This window comes from Tupaia chinensis, unplaced genomic scaffold (genome assembly GCF_000334495.1).
Source record: "Tupaia chinensis unplaced genomic scaffold, TupChi_1.0 Scaffold000141_1, whole genome shotgun sequence".
Taxonomy (NCBI): Eukaryota; Metazoa; Chordata; class Mammalia; order Scandentia; family Tupaiidae; genus Tupaia; species Tupaia belangeri.
In genome coordinates, this window is record NW_006159611.1 from 1,823,197 (window position 1) to 1,828,916 (window position 5,720).

General features: G+C 42.6%; 1 long non-coding RNA gene across 1 annotated transcript in view; it reads left to right on the top strand.

The window, feature by feature from the left end:
* The first annotated feature begins 1,385 nt into the window (after positions 1 to 1,385).
* The window catches only part of LOC102495128 (uncharacterized), a 448,830-nt gene continuing 444,495 nt past the window's right edge, over positions 1,386 to 5,720 (top strand). Inside the window, exons 1-2 of the long non-coding RNA XR_334057.3 lie at positions 1,386 to 1,536; positions 1,899 to 2,157. This is a non-coding gene — a long non-coding RNA (uncharacterized LOC102495128). The remainder of the gene's footprint in view (positions 1,537 to 1,898; positions 2,158 to 5,720) is intronic.

Here is a 5,720-nt window from a genome sequence, read left to right on the forward strand (position 1 = left end):
AGGGGAAGAGAAAGAGGGGGTGAGAGGAAAAACCCTGCCGCTCCGCCTTTGTCTGCTCCAGGCCTTGGAACAAAAGGGGGAACTCTTATGAACTCTTTCGTCCTCGCTCCTCCGGACGCCCGGGTATCTCCCTCTCGCAACTTTGTCGCCGCCACTTTCTCCGCTGTCAGACCACAGAAAAGCACCTCTCGGACTGCCACACCAGAGACGTCTCTTAAAAGTGTGACCCAGGGGGACGGAGGTGAGTGGGACCCTTGCCCTGTTTACTCCTCAACCCGCCCTGCTGCCCGCCCTGCGCAGGGCTGGGAGTACTCCGGTGGCCAAGTTTGGCTGGCCGATTGTCCCTCCTGTCCCGATCCCTTCCCTTTTGTTCTTTAAAGAACTTGTAGGGATTGTTTCATTTGTTTATTTGTAATAGGCAAAGCCGAGCTGGCGTTTCTGCCCTGCGCCTCTTTATAATAGGAGCAGGGGGTTGGGGAGGAGGTATCCGAAGGCGCAGGGCAGGGGCATGTTACCTCCCTTGCGCCCAGCCCAGCTGCGCACTGTGCCTGACGATGAGAATTTGGTGACATTGAAGGAGACTCAGTCCGGCCTCACCCCCAACCCTAGCCCGCAAAGGGAACAGAGACGGGCTGGGGAGCCGCGTCCTCGCCGTTTTAAAACTTAACCGTCTGCGGGGCCACGCAGCACACGGAACGCTGCAACAATGGAACGCGGGAGAGTTGTGGGTGGTGGGGGGCCGGACCGGTCTTTGTGCTCAGGGTTACCTGGGGCAGAGAAGAGGCAGAAAGTTATCTTTGGGGCTGGGCTGGGCCCTGATGGAGGAAGCCACAGGTCCCAGACCGGCAGGGATGCAGGGACAGGGGCTGGGCCTGGACCACTGCTCAGAGCTGAGAACCGGCTGCCCCCTTTCATTTTCTGGGCCCTTGAGCAGTAACCTGTGTTCTCCCTGGGATCCATCCTCACCTCCTCACTTTCCATCCTTCTCCCCTTTCCTTGCATTTGCTTAGAAAGGGGAACAGGGGAGCCCCTGCAGCTCCTCTGAACTCTGTCCGCCCCGCCTTTTGTGTTTTAACCTTTTGTCCCTGCATGCCACGCCCGCCCGCCCGAAATGGGGGGATGGCTTGTTACAGCCGCAGCGGCAAGCGCCTTCCCTTCCCTCCATGTGGGAAGGGAGACTCCCCACAACTTTGTTTCCCAAGTGGCTTAACTTTACTTTGGAATGTTTCTAGGTTGCTTCTTGCTCCGAGGAGGGGAAGCTCAACTAGTAAACATCCCCACCTTACACACCATTTCTTCGCGTGCTTTCCCCATGTACCCTGCAAGCTGCTTGTCCTGTCCCTTCCTGTCACTTGGTTAATAGAGGAGGCGTTTTGGAGACTGAAGCTGAGGGTTTGTCGGAAGGGGACAAACGTACACTCTAGCTACTAGTGTGTGTTTAAACACCAGGAACGCGTGCCATATCTTGAATTCTATGGTGCACCTTTAGGTCATTATCTTCAGGTGTGTTTCACCGGCTTGTTCCAAAATGCCAAGGTAACTTACTGCATTTTCCACGGCCCTCTCCGGGACTGCAAGCGCAGAGGTCATTGCTCTTTCTTCACACCCTCAGACCCCTTCGCCCTTGACAGGACAAATGAAACAACCACAGAGAATGTGCTGCTAAAAACTTGAGGAAACACGCAAACACAGAATTTTATTTTTAACTTCTAAAAGTTACAGTTTCACGTAGCTGTTATTTCAAATTTGCGTCTAGCAATGAATCGAATGCTAGAACTCTGTAGTTTTGAATGATCACATCAAATACTGACATATAGTAATCCGGCCATTGCTTTACTTTAGAAAATGAGCGTGTGCGATGACTTGAAAGCTAATCTTAATTAATTTCCATCTTTTAGGTGTAATTGTCACTAGGCATCCCGAAAGCATTGCGGAAAAAGCTGGAGTACGCCTAGCACCTCTTCATTCTGCGTGTCCCTGTCGGATCTTGCCATCAGCAGACAATAGAAAGCACCAATACAACAGCCTGTCTTTCCTGGATGGAGAGTCCTCGGACTTCTTCTTTGGAGTTACTTACAAGTTAAATTGTTGGGATTGTTGACAAGGCCCTCTATGTGGATTACTACAGTTTAATCACCGGCAATTCTCCACCTTAAGGTATGATTCTTTCTGGAGTTTTCTCCAAGCACTTTGTTTTGGGGCTAGTTTGTAGATCATTTTGAGCTGTTGCTTAATCAGTGATTTATGACTTTGGATTTCCTTATTTTGAACTTTTTTTTTTGGTGAGTCCTTTCTTATTGGAAGTGATTTGGGTACTTCTAGTGGAATTTTGTTAATTTTACAATATGCTCACTATTACAACACCCCGTGAAGGCAGATCGCGTTGTCACCAAGGACAGTTTGTAAGGATGATGGATCCAGTGGTCAGATGTCATTTTTTATTTACAGTTGATTTTCTCCTTAAATATTGTAGTGGCTATTTCTATGCTAGCAGAACTTACGTGGTTTGCATTTTTCCATTGCTTTGTTTCATTTCAGCACTTCGTTTTGGCAAACAAAATCCAAAAGTGACCAAAATGATTGGACTTCTAAAGGTTAGGAGTCAGTAAAAAAACACAAACAGTTCTATCAGAATTAAAATCTTGACTGTACCCTAACACAGCCCATAAATTTGTTTAATCCTTATGGTAGAATCATGTTTTTATAGTGCTCATAGCAGTATTACATTTCTTTTCATAAGTTTTGGAATTCATTTTTATTCATCTTTTGAGAAAGTAGTTAAAAATTCACCTAAACACCATTGATAGTATTATAAAATGTTAATTTTGACATGGTGTTTACTGTCCTGGGTTAGCAGATGTTTGTCATAGAAAGTAAGAGTTTTTTTTTTTTTTTTCCCCTGTGGTCTGGTCAAAGAAGTTCATTGGGAATTGGAAACATTGAAGTATTTTTATCCTGCTATAATTAAAAGAGTAAGATTTACTTCTTTGTAGTTGTATAAACATAGACCAGCTACTTTACCTCCCTGGGCTTCAGTTTATTACCTTTTATAAAGTGAAGGTTAAGTGAAGTGAACTTGGAGAAATCTTTTGGCTTTAAGGTTATGATTTGTTGATGATTCCGATGAATAAGAGACATCCTTTCTCTGAGGTTGATATTGTTGAACATGGAAAACTGTGAATTCATTAGAATTATTTTATACAAATGCGTAGCCCAGGTAATATTAGTTCAGGAAGCACACATTAAATGATCTGTAGCGTATACTCTTAGCAAAGTGTACTGTATAGAAATTTTAGATTTCCTTAAATGTTATCTATAACAGTTATTGTCTAGATTTGGTTTTATTTTGGTGGTGGAAAATACAGTATTGTTTCCTAACAAGTGTTTTACCTGCAAATGTCTAAAGTGTGTATGTTCGAATTTGTTCTAATTGCCACCTAGAGTGGGGCTCAGAGATCTAGAAGCAGACTTTGGAATGAAATAGACCTGAGTTCGAATCCCAGCTCAGAGAGTTACCAGCTGTGCTATCTCGGCCAGCTACCTTGGTTTCCTGGGTGCTCAGTTTCTTCCATTTGTAATGTGACGTGGGCATCCCTACACCTATCTCATGGGGAATATTTTTAAAAAGCATTATATGTAGGAAAAATAGAGCTGAACATCTATATCCATATAATAAGAGAGAAGCACTGTGAGCTTTTGCCATGAATCATTGATGTTTTAATATGTCGGACTGTCTTTGTTGACTGCCTTGTAAGTTGTAAGCCACGTTAACCAAAAATATTCACTAAAATATTCAAAGCCAATTGGGACAGAAGTTTGCACATATCTAAATACATTTTTCTCTAAAAAATATTTGTATTTATTTATTTATTTATTTGCCAAAGGGTAGTATGCTTACCAGACAGAAAAACAGAGAGAGGGAGAGGGAGAAAGAACCCCTCAGTGGGGCTTGGTCATGCTGTAGTCTCTTTTCCATTCCTCCACTCTGTCAGGATTTTGAGCACACATGTGCATGTAACTGGCATGTTTTTCAAGTCTCCAGGGCCTGGATTTGAACTGTGGTCAGCCATATGAGATCCAGCTCCCTTAACCATTAGGCCACTGGGCTAGCCCTGTTCAATTATTTTACCCAATTAAGTGGAAATCAGTCTGCGTTAGCCAACATTTATTAAGTCTTACTGTACCTCAGTGAATTGCTGAAGGTCAAGGCTTTGCCTCGGGATCCCCGTTACCTCCCAGAAATACCTGTACATTGAGATGATATTGACTGTCTAGAGCCCATTCACTCAGGATCTCTATTTTCAGTGTGACCAATGATGAGTGGACATATTGGGTCATGGGACAGTCATGATGGATTTTTGCATAAAAAAATAGAAAAGTATGTCATGGCTTCCCCAACACCCTAATAGACACAGCTTTAAGACTTTAGTTTATTCCCTTTTCACCTACATTATAAAGTCGTAGCCTCACAGTTCCTTGATGAGTTAATGAGCTATAGCCCATTTTCCAATACAACATTTTACAGCATGATCTTTCTTTAAATAAAAAACCTCACAGTGAACATACACAACACTTAAAAGAACAGCGTTTCATTTTGAAATGAAGTTTCGAGTCCTGGACTTTCGTTTTCCGAGTCTCTAATTCAGCCTTCTCCAAGTGACTGTTTAGCTGAGGAGGATGATATTCATTTTGTTGTAACTTTAAGAAGCTGCCGACAGGCATGTTCAGGTACAATATTTCTGCTGCTGCTGTGCAGTTTACCACCAGGTAGTTGTCTACAAATGATGGTAAGAAAAATATGGAATTAACCAATATCAAAATAGGAAAAGGTCCTTTAAAAATGATGCATCCCAAACTTTATTTTTGCAGAAACACTTGCTGTAATCTGCAGATTATGTATCACGAATCTAGCAACTACTCATATAATAATTTATAATGACTGAGTTTAAATCGACAATGGTGAAATTTTCAATATGTTGTGCATTCTGGAAATCACAACCTGATATGCTTAATACTTTTATTATAATATCAAAGTTTGTGGTTTTGGTTATTTAAAACTGCTCGTTGATGTGGATCAGTTTGAATACTGGAAACGGAACATTCACAATAAACTTACATAAGAAGGAAATCTAAGTATTCAACTTTGCCTTCTAAAAATGAGGCGTACATACCAAGCATCTTACAAGTACATAGAAAGCATTTCTTTAACTTTGTCCTGTACAAGTCGGGGAGGTGGTGACTGGAATATTTTGTTAACAGTCTGAGTGCCATTTCTCCTACTCGTTTGCTAGGAGTTTCTTGAGGTACTTGTTCGTATCCCACATTTACTTCGATTTCTTCTTGTGGGGCCATATTTGCTGTTTTTAATGCCAGTCGCCTCTAAGAACGTTGATGGGATTTCTGCCCATTCGTGTTGACGGTACCAGAGTGTGGAAGTCTGTTTATCATCAATTGAAAAGTTCTGCTTGGCCCCTTCTTTCTTTTCCCAGTCATCCTTTTAATTCGTAATTCTGTAGTCCCTTCTGTGTGCCAGGCATCGCTCTAAGTGCCGAGGACACAAAAGTGAACAACAGAAATAAAACCCCTGCGTTGAGCTTTTACTACGATACGAAAACATTAGGTAGTCGGGAAAGTCGTGCTGCATTTTTTCCTATGTCTTTCTATGTAAAAATGCATCGGGACTTTGCAGATAACCCGAAGAGATGTTAAAAAGTGTCAGT